Source organism: Stegodyphus dumicola, chromosome 2 (assembly GCF_044657685.1).
Source record: "Stegodyphus dumicola isolate Sdum_Otavi_A_Nest chromosome 2, ASM4465768v1".
Lineage (NCBI taxonomy): Eukaryota > Metazoa > Arthropoda > Arachnida > Araneae > Eresidae > Stegodyphus > Stegodyphus dumicola.
In genome coordinates, this window is record NC_140769.1 from 229,586,546 (window position 1) to 229,602,761 (window position 16,216).

General features: G+C 32.0%; 2 protein-coding genes across 3 annotated transcripts in view; one reads left to right on the forward strand and one right to left on the reverse strand.

Moving 5' to 3' along the window:
- Positions 1–16,216, reverse strand: part of LOC118184426 (uncharacterized) — a 235,469-nt gene that overhangs the window by 218,581 nt on the left and 672 nt on the right. The window lies entirely within an intron of this gene.
- The window catches only part of sicily (NADH dehydrogenase (ubiquinone) complex I, assembly factor 6 homolog sicily), a 217,872-nt gene that overhangs the window by 106,502 nt on the left and 95,154 nt on the right, over positions 1–16,216 (forward strand). The gene's annotated exons all lie outside the window — the stretch shown is intronic.

Consider the following 16,216-nt stretch of genomic DNA (forward strand, 5'->3'; position numbering starts at 1 on the left):
AAAGCTGTTTAGTGCGGTTAAGCCTAATTTTTAAATAACCTGGCGGACATATTTGTTTACATTTGAAACAGCAGAAGAGAGACTAAGCTTCGCAGCAACGAAGATTACGCCTTCATTTATTATTGCAAATTAAATCATGCTTAATCCTTTCTGGAATTTTTCGAGAAAATAAGTTTAAAATTTACTTCAAAATTTTTAATATAGATATTTTGAGTTTTTATGTATTTTTGGCCTTGTCACGAAGTGAGAAATGGATTAATTGAATGAGAAATACTCAATCGTCTGTGAAAAACTGTTTCTTTTTTGTTTTGTTTGCTTAATTTCTTTTATAAATCGTTCTAGGTTTATTATAGTATTTGAATAGAACATTTGACAAAGATTAGATAATTCTTCAAATGATATAAATTTTGTGCATTATGAGTCATAATATGAACGAAATATAACGCTGTTAAGTGAACCTAGCGCCAGAGCGTCGTTAGTGCATTTATTCTATTGTGGATTATGCACTATCGACGAAGTAGATTTAATTCAATCCAATAAGTTTAAATGAAATGCAAGAAAAAATGCGTGTATTTATTCTGTTGTGGTTTGTGCGCTATCGACGAAGTAGATTTAATTCAATCCAATAAGTTTAAATGAAATGCAAGAAAAAATGCGCATAATTTAATATTCCGTACAAGGAAGTCATGTGGTGTACACATCAGATTTTTTTAAGTGAAAATAGGGCGATTGTGTACATGGATACCGAGTTTACGCTATTCTTTGACTACAAGAATTCCACAAACTCGGTGTCCATATACAGCCAAAAATCGCCAATTTTGACAAAGGGGCACCCGGAAATATATTTTTACTCGTACAAATTGTAAAAACAACAGGCAACGAATGGTTTTAGATATGGAAGAACGAAAGTTAAAGAATTAATCGAGAAATGGTGAATGAAAAACTGTATGATCTTTTAACGCGAGTGCAAACTGAAAGCAGTGATAACGAAAAAGATAAAGCTCCTCTAATGTGTAACAATTTAAACGAACTGTTAAAGACGCAGTAAATGCTATTGCAAAAGAGGATTAGCCCAAACGAAGAAAGCAGAGGACACTTTATGAGAGGCATTGAAAAACTCTACGCTCCTTGCCGATAAACTTTTTAAAGAGTTGCGCTAATTATTGTCTCAAGCAAAAATCGCCAGCTTTTTAAAATAATTTCATCAGGAACTTATTAAACAGTAATAAGAATACCTTCAATAAATTTTTGTTTCGTGTTTTTTCTTTTAAATACCGCGATATTTAGATTTTTTAAAATTATATATAATTTCCTAATCTGAATTATACCTAACACATTTTCTCCATAGAAAGTTAACTTTGCGGAACGCAATTTTGTTGTTCGCGCAATCTATTAATGAAGTAATCTTCGCGTTCGGCGAAGGCTTACTATATATATCATTTCTATGTTATCATTTTTGCTATGTCTTAAAAATCTACTAATGTTCAAGGAGGGAAGAGCTCATAATTTTTTGCAGTCACACATGATCAAGAATGCCGTGATACTGTGAGATGCTACTTTTCACGACCGATAGATGGGGCTGGATGCCATTGGATAGAATTGTTTTGAGGAAAAAACGCAGACGAGGACGCCATGACAACAACAAAAAAGCAAAACAAAAAAAAAAAAAAAAAACAAAAAAAAAAAAAAAAAAAAAATCTGATATGTACACCACATGACTTCCCTGTACGGAATATTAAATTATACGCACTTTTTCAGCATTTCATTTAAACTTATTTCACTAGTACAGAATATTAAATTATACGCACGTTTTCAGCATTTCATTTAAACTTATTTCACTAGAGATATATTTCTCATTCAATTAATTCTGCTCTCAGTTCGCCGTAAGTCAAAAGTACATAAAACCTCAAAATATTTTCATTAAAAATTGAAAAATATAGGAAAAATACAGTTAAAACAATTTTTACAATTAAAGTTACAGTTTCTACGCAAAAACAAGCATTTCGGCCGGCGGGCCAGAAAATAGGTTTTTCGGTGCACAAAACTGAAAGTTTTTTTTTTGGGTCTCAATCGGCAAAAAGACACTGAAGGCATAGAAACTGATTTAATTTGTTGTGGACAATATATGGGATATTTTAATAACCTTATTCATAATTCCAAAATGGATTAAGCATAATTTAATTCCCAATAATAAAGAAGACGTTATTTTGCTATTGCGAAGCTTAGTTTCTCTAGATTGGCAACAAATCCACTATTCTGGTAAGTTTCAAATGTAAGCAAATATGGTTGTTATGGTAAAAAATTAAGCCTAGCCGCATTTAAACAGCCTTTAAATTGTTCATAATTCTACAACTATAACATGCAGGTTAACTAAAGGCATAAACACCTAAACTGGAAGATAAGAACAACATAATTCAATCATTTTTAAAGCAAAAAATGCACAATTTATCAACACATAAGAATAAAAAATCTGAGCTCACTCAGCCGAGGAACAGAGTGGACATATATATATATATATATATATATATATATATACTATTAGTGCCGCCGATTGCAACCAAAAAGAGAGGTGCACATCTACCTGTTATAGCAGTCCTACATACAAAATTTCAGCGCTCTAAGGCTATTTTTTTTTTTTTTTTTTTTTTTTTTTTTTTTTTTTTTGAGTTATGTGAAATACATACAAATATACGTATGTACAGACGCCAAGAAGAAATCTCTTCTGAATCCATTTTAAATCACTTTTATAATTCGTTTGGAGAAAAAGAGTCCTTTGTTCTGTTCTTACGTACAGATGTCACGCATAAATATCGTTAAATTGCATTCGATAGCGATCAAAATGGATATTTTCGTTTAAATATAGTACCCGGAATTTTTCGTAATTACAATACTTGCTTTACTTCGTACAAAAAAAGTGAAAAAGAGTGGTTGAAGACTTTAACAGAAGTTGTAGGACGTTATAAAGATGAAGCATCTTTTTATTTATTTATTTACTTTTATTGTGACAAATTTTCTGTAAATATTCTTGCTTCTCTCATCCATCTTCATAGTGTATAAAAATCATTGATAAACTTCATTAAATGTTCAAGTTAAAAGGTCAGTTAGACTAGTGTGTCAGCCGGACTATTTACCCCTAAAATTAAGAAACTTTGAGCCATTTTATGAAGTGTGTACTCAGACACCAAGGTAAGACAAACTCCACAATACCCAAAACAAAAAATTATTTCTTAACGCTTTTTTAAATGTGTAGCTATGTATTTTTAAAAATTGTAGGGCATATTTTATTGATGTATGAAATGATATAGATAAGAAAGAAATTTATTGCTTTTGAATGTGAGAAAATTATTCGTTTCATTCAAATATGTGTTGTGACCTCGCTTTCATGATTTGCAGATTTTTTCCGATGGTGTTAGATTACGTCCAATTTATTTAAAGTAATGTTTAAAATTCAGTTTTCTCGACACTTTGATCATTGAGTTGGGATGTTTAATTGATTTAAAAATCTATTACTGATAGCAGACCAAAATATTTAAAATACATCAATTGATTTTCGAACAATCTCCGAATTCAGTAAATTTTGCAGACAGTGATTCCAGATAATTATCAGTTATAAGATTATTTTTATGTATACTGAGTGATACAAATTTCGGAATAGTGTGAAGATGACTTTGTACGTCAAGCAAAGATAAATGAGAAATATTCCAAAAAAAAAAAAAAATTCTTTAATTTAACAATTAAAGAAATCTGCTTCAAATTAAAAAACGAAATTCCTGTCGCTGCAAATATATGAATGCAAAATTCATTTTTCAATGATTAATTTCAAGAATATATTCAAACGAGCAAAGAAAACAAATTAAATAACAACAAATAGAAAAAGTAGTTTATTAAAACTCATTTTCTCAGATGTAAATTCGGGATCTTAAGGATCGATTCCCTATTTTAGGGAGTAGGAGGGTAGGATGAATTATTCCTCTAATTTCGTATGCAGTAACGAGATACGTTACTGTCAACCAACGCGGCAAACAATAGCGAAAAAAACGTTACAAGACTGCAAGAGTTGCACATTTGAGAAGATCCGCGTAAGAATAATCCCTAATCAGTTTGACAGGAAATAAAAAGTCACGTATCAATTATAGTGAATAACAGCACAAGGTACATTCACCTTCTAAGAGATCAAGTTCCCGAATAGTCTCAAAGCTCACTTTTTGTCCGTAACAATTTTCAAGTTGTTGGCCATCAAAGTTATCGCGGCATATTATCTTAAAAGAAACAAAAAAGAAAGAAAAAAAATCTGAAATGTTTCAGATTTTAAATTACGTCCAAAGGTGCGTGTTTTCAACATTTTGTGTTTGCACTTAAACCATAAAAATTATTTCAATAGCAATGTCGCAAAATAATTTTAAAATAAGCATATCTTTAGAATTTCCGATAAACTGTTCGACGCGCTAGACATAAAAAGGTTTTTTCCCCCCGTAGAGTGTTGCCATTGCTCGCTTTTAAATCGTTGAATTTGTTACTGAAAAATTCGTTGAAGTTTTACAAAATAGAAAATCGATAATAAAACAAATTCCTAATTTCAAATTTGGGATTTCAGATGCCCATATTCTCAGTAGGATTACGTCATTCAAAATTATATGGCTCTAGATACCGTTGTTTTATCACAATGCGAGAAATATACATACATTTATGCAGGTTTTTCATTATTTAATTTCTTTAAATATAATGCAGGACTCTAACATTTTGTGGCAACAGTTTGAAAAATGAACCGATATTTATAGGAGTCCTACGCAAAATGCCAAAACGAAAGTAATAGTCCTTCGGGACTCAAATCCCTTTGGACTAAAAAAAAAAAAAGATTAAAAGCTATCAAAGTTATCTCGGTATATTATCTAATAAATAAATAAATAAATAAATAAAAATAAAAAAGATAAAAATCTGACGGGTTTCAGATTTTAAATTACGTTCAAAGGGGCGTTTTTTAACATTTTTTCTGTTACCTTTATTTGTTAAATATCACGTTCTTAGCACTTAAACCAGAAAATTCAGTTCAAGAGCAATATCGCAAAATAGTTTTAAATTGAGCATATCTGTAGAATTTTCGATACGCAATCTACGGCGCTAGAGATAAAAACATTTTTTCTGTACAACGTTGCCATTGCTCGCTTTGAAATCCTTGAGTTAATCAAAAATCCGTTAAAGTTTTACAGCATATGAAATATATAATAAAACAAATTCCAAATTTGGGCTTCCACATGCCCATATTCGCAGTAGGATTACGTCATTCAAAATTGGATGGCTCTAGGTACCGTTGTTTTTTCACAATGCGAGAAACCTACATACATTTATGCAAATTTTTCATTATTCAATTTCTTAAAATATAATGCAGGACTCTAACTTTGGTGGCAATAGTTTAAACAGTGAAACGGACATTTAGAGTGAACCAACGCAAAATCGCAAAAAATACCAGTACAATAATATCTGGTGATAAAAATTTAAAAAGTCATTTGCCGTTTATAGTGAACCACCGAAAATGCGTTTTGAGACTAATAGCCTTTCTGGACTACCCTTTGGGCTAATAAATGATGAAGAATCTGTATGCCTTTCCTTCCACCTGAACTTGGGCACCTTGAAGCCCGAATTTTGAATTTGTTTTTGGTTTATTTCATTCATATATTGTACAAATTTAAAACATTTTTGTCTACCAACTCAGCGATTTGAAAGCGAGAAGTGGCAACATTGCTCGAAATAAAATATTTTTATCTCCAGCGTACCAGATCCTGCCAGTTTGCAAAATGCATGATATTTACCTTTCAATTTCAATCCTCAAATTCGGCTCTTTGAAGATCTTTGGCTGGCTGGGCCTCAGTAGCCACTGTCTTGTGATTCATTTTTTGGCTTTGTTCAAATTTGTCGTCGGAGACCGAGAAGGCTACGTCCCTCTGGATCATCAGCCCACACCTTCTCTGGTGTACTGTACGTACGGACAGAATAAAGGACTCTTCTTTCCAAAACGACTTGTAAAATGGCTTCAGAAAGGATTTTTTTCGTGACGTACGTACGTACGTATGTATGTATTTTGCATGACTCAAAAACGATTAGTCTTAGGTAGTTGAAATTTTGTATATGGGACTACTATAACATCTAGTCGTGCACCTCTCTTTTTTGTTGCAGCTGGCCGCACCAAATATTCCTGCTATGTTACCTGGCTTGGAGGGCTCATTTTTTATTCCTATATGGCGGTAAATTGTGCATGTTTTGCTTTAAAAATGATTGAATTATGTTAATCTTAGGTTCGGGTTAAGGTTTCTATACCTTTATTTGATCTGCATGCAATAGTTGTAGAATTATCAACAATTTAATATTTGTTAAAGTGCTACTAAGCCTAACGAAGCCGTCATTTGTTTACCTTTGAAACTCTTAGTAGAAGAGGGAATTCAGCTTGTGCTATAATTTCAGTGTATTTTTGCCAAATGGGACAAGAAGTAAACTTTCAGTTTTGTGCACCGAAAAATCTCGCTGGCTGAATTGCTTGTTTTTTTGCGTAAAAACTCTAATTTTAATTGTAAAATTGTTTTTAACTGCATTTGGTGTTTTATATTTTTCTATATTTTACAATTTTTAATGAAGATGATTTAAATTTTAATGTATTTTTGCCTTACCGCTAAATGAGAACTGAATTGATTAAATTAGAAATATGTCTCTAATGAAATTCGAGGCAAGATGTTTAAAATAAAGCACAGCAAGAAATGTGTATAATTTAATAGGCTGTACAAGAAAGTCATGTGACGTCCACATCAGTTGGAATTAACTACTAATAATAAGTAATTAAAAGAAATAATGAATTTGAGCATTTAAAAAAATTATGCAAAGTAATTTTTAAATATTGCTGCATTTTCTACAGCATTCAAAAACTATCTATTTGATTCATATTGATTCAGAAAGTATAGATCTGAAAATGAATACAGAACTGCATCCCAATATTAAAGTTTTGCTTTAATTGTAACTCAGATAAATAAAGATTGCTTAATTTTAAATATATGCTTGTGTAAGTTAATTTAGTCAGGGTAATAACTCAACGCCGTGTAAAAAAGTAATTCAGAGTACCAAAATACTTATTTCAAAGTCAGACAGAGTCTCTCCTTTGAAACTTCTATAAATACTGTTCTGAAATCCTCCACCCAACTTTTCTATTGAAAAGATTCTAAGCAGTCGGGGCAATTCATTTCTACTTTGGGGAAATTTTGTTTTGCAAAACAACTAACACAATAGTTCACGAAAAGTTACTAAACATGTTTATTCACAGTCGGTCGGTTTCCAAAAATTCTGTAAAAATGAAGAAAAAATATGCAAGAACTGAATGAAATGCAAAGTAACATCATTTATTTTATCATTATTTCTTCCAAATGGCAACATAGCTATTGTTGCCTTCTTTTCAAGAACGTGAGAAAATATATCATTAAATTGGAACGCATGCGCAAACCAAATAAAATCAAAAGTTTTATATCAGCCCTGGCTTCTTTTTTCTTCAGGTTTTATTATCGTTCTTTAGAGAGCACTCAATAGCTGAGTTGAGAATCCGAAAAAATAATAATAAAATAATGTTACTTTCTCGACTAATGGTGTTCTTTTGTACTGACATCGATGTTCTCGTCTATTGTGCGCTATACTTTTTTTTTCCTTGTTGAATATTTCTTTACGCTGTCGCAGAATTGAGTCATGAAGCAAGAAGTTCAGCGTCTACGTTTACATTCTAAATATAATTTCTGAAGCACATCTGTCGATTATAAAGGCATGTTTGTATTGAAAGAAGATTAAAGAAAATTTCCATTCTTCTCATGTGATTTAATGGCATAAAATTAAAGGAAAAAAATGTGCAGTCTTCTAATTTGATTTTCGAAATATATGCGTGTGTAAAGCTGTAAACTACGTCAGTTTAACACTTTGATCTCTAAATGAGATCATTTTTTTTTTTCTCCCCAGATTTCTCTTAGAAACATAATTTATCCTTGCAGTATGACAAGGTTAGGAGACTTATTATCTTGCGCCGTTCCAAACCCGTATGTTACTTTTACCTCCTCAAAAAAACTTAACCATTTTTTTTTTTTTAACAAAACAATTTTTTTTCAACAACAACTGCAATTGACCAGAAGTCTGGAAAAAGTGGGCATTGCATTTAATGAAGCATAAAGGTGCACTCAGTAAATTAATCAATGTATTTCAGTACTGCAGTACACACTATTGTTAATATACACTTGCATGAGCGTATATTCTGAATAGTTCATTAATTTTTCATCCTGCAATCGTTGTAACTTGCTACTGCAAAATTATTATTGTATTTCTGTAAATTTGTTTTTCATTATACCGTGTTTAGTAGTATTGGTAATGCTGATTACATACAACCATCAGTACTTATATTCTGCTTATGTACTGTTTTTATACTAGGCATACCGAAGATGTATATTGTTATACTGTATATTGTTACTATACAATTATGTTCAAACATGTCTGTATTTAGATACTTAAGTTCGTACTTTAGCTTAAGTCTTCTATTTTCTGTTATAACCTAAAGTATTACTGAGGCTACTCATTTTTATTTGTTAATAACTGTGGCAGGTATCCCCATGGAAAGGCCATTGATAATGCATGCAATATATGTACAGTAACCCAGTAACCATGTTATGTTATAGGAAGTCAGTATTTAGATACTTGGTTTAAGTCTTCTTGTGTACTGTCTTATAACTATGTATACCGAATGTGCGTATAGTTACACTATATACTGCTCTTACACTATGCAATTATGTTCAAACATTTCGGTACTTAGATATTCAGTGTAAGTCTTCTACTATCTGTTATAATCTAAAGTATTACTGAGGCTATAAATATTAATTTGTTAATAACTGTGGCATGTATCCCCACGGAAAGGCCATTGATAATATGTATAATCTATAAGCAGTAACCATGTTTCGTGATAGCTATGCATAATAGCATAACGGTTTAGTAACGTCTGATCATTGTGGATTATTCTTAAATAATTCCCCGGAAATTTCCACAAAGGCACGATGGTATTTTCCTAGAACTTTGCACTCTCCACTTCTACTTTTACTATGACTACGGACTCATTTAGTGATTCAAACACGAAGGCATATTATTGTCTACAGTAATCCCCCCCGAATAATCGTAGCATTCCTATGCAAGGTGACTAAGCAACAATAACCTACCCTGTCCATAAAAACTCTTCAGTGACAACGAATAAATTTATGTCTGACAGTCCTACCCTGACATTCTTCCACCAAACAGACATCATTCCGCATGGATTTCTAGGACGGAAGCCTGCTCCATGACGTACAGTTGATCAGAAGTCTTACCGAATAATATATGGCTATAAGGGTCTTTATTCAGCTGCATTTTAGAGCATATTGTTGGGTGCGTACGCGTTCGTAATAGATTGAATGGACACTGTCTCGATTATAGATTAATGAAATTTATTTTATCAACAGAAACACATCAAATTTCTGGAATTTTCCACAGAAATACTTGCATAGGTATTCACAGTATCACAGAATAAAATCCGTAGTTACACTTCAAACGACTAATAACGTTAAACACAGCTCACTGTAAAGCGCATCTAAAGAGCTAAACCGAAAGTATCTCCGATCTCACGCTGAACTCGCAACAACAATAACTACTAACTGAATGCAGATGCTCTCTCCGGCCTTATACAGTTTTCAATCGGCCGCCGAGATATTTCTAGCCCTTTCTGCTTCTCGAAATTACTGAAAAGCAATATGAGTGTCGAATTATGGTTGCAACTAATATAGTGATCAATTACATTTATTCAATTACTATACCTATTACGGTGATACAGAGACTGGACTAAAATGTCGCCAAGTTTGACGATTTCTCGCCAATTTTTTGCGGCAAACTAAGTCGCCGAAACCGTTGTCTGCTTGGCGATATCTCGCCAAATTACCGAGATACCCATTTACTCAGTATTAAATGGGCATTCCCCTGTATTCATACTTTTCCGATATAGTTTATCTCTTATAGATTTTTCTTATGTTACATTACACAGAAACATAAAACAATTTCACATATAATTGCTCTAAAATCATCTATATATATATACAAAATTCGTAACAACCGATAGATAGTGCTGTCAGGATAACGCTATGAGCAGAATGAGAAAAATTACGGTTATACAGTCTTTATTCAGCTGCATTTGAGAGCATATATATGTTATCATAAAATAGGAACTTCACGGCTATTTTCCGCTGCTTGATTTAATTCGTAACCATAGGAACAACAACTGCGAAAAAAAAGTCAACTCACTTATTATTTTTCTCATCTTTCATTTCCATTTAGCGTGTTTCGCTTTACGAACAACACGCGATTAAAGGCTGACTCGAACTAAAGCCTCAGATGATGCGGAGAAATTAAATGCTATACTAAGGTGACGATACAAGTTATGATCGCGAATGAATGAGGCTGGTAACGGCCTTGAAGTGCCTATTTTAAAGTAATTGATCATAGTAATAAGCTTTTATTTGTAGCTCTTCATTTACAAGATTTAAATTTGAACGTTTTTGGCATGTTCGTGGTACAGCGCTATCTAAAATTAAATATATCTTATGCCCAAAAAAGCAAAACCTATTTCAGAAAAAAATCTTTAGATTCAGACTGCATTCTCTCATACTCCAATTTGTTGATTTAGTATGATATTTTTATAAATGTCTCCAAATTTATGGGACACCCTATGTTATGTGTGTTTATATGTAATATATACTGCATCTTACAGTAAAGAACATTTCGGGGGAAAAGACAATGGCAGCTTACAGCCATCAGAATTTTAATACACACAAGTGCTGCACTCGAACATGTGCACTTTGAAGCGCAAACTTTAAGTTTCATATTAGTTTTAAATCTATTTTACGTTTTGTGCCAATTTAATTTTTTTTACATTTTCCCTCTACAGAAACGGTATATTTTGTCATGAAACCATTCAAAATTTTTTATCATTGTAAACTACAGGAATTTCTGTATTTTAAAAGCTGCAGTGTTTACGATTTTTAGAAGAAAAAATCACAAAATGTGAAAAGATTGAGGAAATTCCTTAAAATCCCCAATTGTAAAACACCAACAATCGCAGAAAAAGAATTTATAAATCATCTTAAATCTCGAGACATTTCTACCTTTAATAAACTTTTATTTCATTTCTTTATTTTAAAAATTAAATTTTTTATGATTTTATTTAAAAAGCTATTTAGGATCTCTTAATGAATTCTTCGCTTTGGCAGAATGCCAATCTTGGTTGCGTGAATGTTTTAAAGATTAATGAAGCAAGAAGATTTGTACAAGAAGATTTAAACGTCTGCTTGAAGAAGCGAATAGTTTTTACATTCAATAGAATCAACAGAATCGGCAATAGAATAACATCTTAAACATTCAATGGAAACCGAAACACTAGAAGACAAAAAGGTAAAGTTGAATAATACTTGCTATTAACTAATAAATAATAAACTAATAAAGCTAAATCGTAACTGTTAAATGAAACATTACCTTTGAATACGATTAAAATGGAATATCAATTTTAAAAAGCTCTGAATTTTTTTTTCTACTCTATGTTAATGGGAAAATATCAAAGTATTTTTAAAGCATTTCAGTATTTTGAATAAAATTTAAAAAACGATGTATATAGAGGATTTCAGTTGCTAAATTAGTATATGTTCACAAAGAACTGCGATGTGCACGTTATTCTTTGCATATAACTTCAAAATTGAACTTCTGGAGAGTTTATGCAATTTTTTAACTGACATAAGGTTGAAGGGGAAGCACGAAAAGGTTACTAATGTTATTTCTAACAGCGGAATGTCTGCTTTGATGATAAGACGAAGATTTTTTAAGGTCAATGACCTTTAATCAATGACCACGGGAGAAAATCCTTGGTTTAATGGTGATTGATCTCAAATTGAGTTCATTAGCAAACAATGGTTCTGAGGAACAAACTTTGACTAGTAAAAAGAGGCCATTTTCTGCTTAATCTGGTGACATGTATTAGCATAGGGAGGCAAACAAACAGATGAGGGGTTTACGCTAAACAGTAGCCGTCCAGACACGAAAGTGGTTATTGATTCGATTGGGCCATACCGAAAGGCTCGGGTTCGAATCCTGGAAATGCATGTAAATTAACTGGTCCCTTCACTGGAAGTAACGGTGGTCACCTGTTATGTACCTCCATAATAAAATGACCACCATTTCTGGCATTTGTAGTGGCCAAAGCCATGACTAGTGCTCTCTATTTAAAAAAAGTTAAATAGTAGTGCTGAAATCAGATTTATTGCGGATATTAGAATATCAAGGAAGGTTATTCTCATATTCAGTTTTAAAAGTGAACTTGAAAGCTGGTTCAATGGAATTTATAACAGATAAAATTTGGGGGAAATCTTTATTACCATCAAAAAGCGTGGAAGAATCGTCTAGGTAACGAATCCAGAGACGAAAGGATAGTTTCTCATATAATTTGATCTCAAAATAGTACATTTAATTTCAGAAAGTTCCAGATTCAGAGGATTACCATAGCTAATCCTTCAATTTGGCGATAACAATAGTATTCATTTTAAAAAACAAAGTGAGTTTTACTCAAAGAGACTTTAGTAAGGGAAATTAACTTTTCAATTTCATCATGGAATTCTCGAAGCCTAGTTTGAAGACATTTTAGTGCTCCTTCGACTGGAAAATTGTTAATTAACTTTCGATTGTCTTGTTAATTAACCATCGAGTGTTAATAAACTTTCTAGAATTTCATTTCCCACATACTGAAATCGAAGAGTTAATTTCTCTTACTAAAGTCTCTTTTACTCGATTTCTTTCAGTATCATTCTCTTAGCAGTTGAACTCAGAATTCCTTTTCTTCTTCTCCTATTTTTGTTTTTGACCAAACCCTCTCTTTTTACTTTCGAATTATGTTTTGGACAGGCATATGACTTCATCCTATAATTTTAGCGATTTTATAATCAAATTTACCATTCTTTGTTAACTTTTTAAAAAATTTCTCACGTCAATCTTAATTTCTCTTTAAGATTTCATATTATCTTCTAAAATCATTAAGTACCACACAAAGTCCGTGTCGAGGAATAAATAAGAGTTATTCGCAATGATGATACGCATTTAGCATTCAGTCTGAAGCTTTAAAAACTTATCGTAAATGAACGCATTTTTCAGATATTAATTGTAAAATCTATGTTTTTAAATTTTTAAATTAAAGCAGTTTTCTTAAATTTCAGAAATGAACACGTTTAATCCAATATTTTTACTTTTATGTATGTAGAAAACCATATACTCGAACTTTTATGCATGATCATAAAAGTTTACATATTTTGTGGCTTTTGCTTAAAATTCACCAAATTGACTCAATTTTTGCAGTCACTGTATGCTATATGCAATGCGCTTACAAAACTTTATGCCTAAGCTTGTATAAAATTAAAAGGTGAAGAACGCAACATTTTACCTAAACCTTCTCAATGTTCACTTCTTTTGAGTTCAATCAACAGTTGGCACATCCATACAACTGCATCATACTTTTGAAGAATTTATCTTTTAGAATGCCGTTTGCAGTTTTCTGAATCTCTTGAATGCTGTTAATATGATCTTTAATACGAGACTTCAATTTAGGAAAGAGAAAGCAGTCTACAAGTGCAAAATCTGATAAATCTACATTTCTTTACTAAAACCTATCTGATAAGAGTGGAATTATATGACACCGTAGTATGAGGCAGCAGAAACTAGATATACCAATAAGCTTTCTCAAGCCTAACAAGCTGAATTCTCTTCAGAAGTATATCTGTTATGTCTTTATAAAATATAGAGTTAACCATTTGTCCCTTGAAGTATAAATTTCTTGTGAATAATTCTTTTCCAACGTAATGTTTAATGGAAATATCTGAAGAAGTCTCTTCGACCGCAGTGAATCTTCTCCAACTCAAACCGTGAGTGCCATTTTTTCTCACAATCTTAAGCTAAGTTTTAAGTTTCATCTCCAGTCACAATTTGTTTGAAACATTTTGCAGTTTTCGACAAGCTACAGCAAAATTTTATTGTTAATCTTGATTCTGCTTCAGAATCCATAACGCAAATATTCACTGCATCAAAGCAAGCATTTAAATGCAAAGAAAATTCTGCACGCAGACGATATTTCAGAAGAAAGAAATTGAGATGTGGTAGTAATAAATGCTGCCATTTAATGTTTGGCTGGTTTACTGGAATTAGTTTTTTAAAAAAATATTCCTACAACTTTTGTAGACTTTACACTGTGTGTATTCTACCTTCAAGTCTAAGTTAAGTCATTATTAAATTAAAGAAATTAGCAACATAATAATTATAAATTGAACTAGTCTTGCATAGGCATGTTTTGTTTTGTATTAAAACGATATAATATGACTTATAGAAGTAGGAAATTTGGTGGCGTTTCCTTTATTTCATTCCTCGTTAAGAAATGAAACAACAGATGCTGTTGCACAAGCGGGAAGTTCACTGCATTCAAAAACATTCCGCTTTTCATTTCATTAATGAAAGAACAAAAAAGGGAGGATCTTCTTCAGCGTTACATATTCCTGTCTTCCGTGTCATTTGCAGTACAAAAGAACAGGAAATACGCTCTTTACATGTACACATCTTTCGGAATAATGTGCTTGTTTTCATTTTATTGTTGATGTTAATCTTCATGTTTCTGTAACTTTATGATCCGATACATTTTCGTTTTAGATTTACTGCGCTTTTACATATTCTATTTATAACAGAAAAAAAAAAAAAAAAAAATCAGACTGTAAAATATAAGAAAACTTATAAGAATAAATTAGGAAAAATAATTACTTCACTGTAAAACACCCAAAAGAAGAGTTTACAATTAAAAATTTTTGAAAATTCTAATATACCAAAAAGTTTAAAATTTAAGCCAGAAAAATATTTTATTTTATTTTTTATTTCTTTTTTTATTATTGTATTATTGTATATGAAATCAGAAAGAATTTCTGTTTAAAATTTCCGAGGCCTAGTATTTCTGCATTTCATTTTTGGACATAAAATTTTATAAACAGAAAAATATCAAAATATTAGAAATATATATGGCTTTTGGATAAAGAAAAAAGAAGGAAATACAATGGCTCACATTTGTTTTCGGACACCATTATGTGTTTTAGAAATACATTTGCATAGATCTTTATTAAAAACTGAAGCATAGACTCCAAATGTTTTCCAGTATTACTTTTCCTCTATTTTAAGACTTTCTTGTTGCAAAATAAATATCATCAAAATATTTTTCACTATAAAATAGTTTATTCCAAAAGTGTTAATCAGTAACTCACATGATAATACTCAAGAGTTTTGTTGAGGACGTTTTGGAAGACAATGCTTCTTGTCATATTTTTCGTTGTGTGACGGTAGCACACTCTCCATGTATTCGAAAAGTCCAGGTTCGAGCCCCGGCGAAGGCATTGCACATTTTTCACATCAACTGCTTTAAAAGCGCCCGAACAAATACGGTGGTTGATGATGATTCTTTACCACCAGGATTTCGCGATTGGGTCCCCTAATTCCCAGTCGCTCTAAGGGGGAATATATAAGGTATTTTCTCCCTTCTTTCTGATGCTTGCTTTCGTGGTGTAACGGTAACACACTCGGCGCATATTCGAGAGGTCCATGTTCAAGTCCCGGCGAGTTCTTTGCATATTTTTCACGTCTCCAGCAACAAAAAATCCTAATGACTCTACAGTGGCCACCGAACTAAAAAAAAAGGGGGGTGGATGATGATTCTTCACCGCCAGGATTTGGCGATTGGGATTCCTAATCTCCAGTCGCCTTCTAAAAGAAGGGAATGCATAAGGTATTTTCTCCCTCCTTCCAGCATGCCTTCGTGGTGTAAGGGTTAGCACACTCAACGCATATTCGAGAGGTTCAGGTTCGAGTCCCGGGGAGGGAATTTCAAATTTCTTCAGTTTCCTGACATCGAAAAAAATTCCTAATGACTCTACAAACAGAAGAAAAATCGTCTGCATTTGGAAACTGCTACTTGATTAGCTAAATAGGTTAGGGTATATTTAGCTGCTTTTGAGAAGCGAAATTTACTTTTTATAGAAAATAATATGGATCAGTAGAAATATATAAGTACTCATTATGAAAATCTGAAAGTATCTGTAAGAAAACTTGGAAAGCAAAATACATTCAA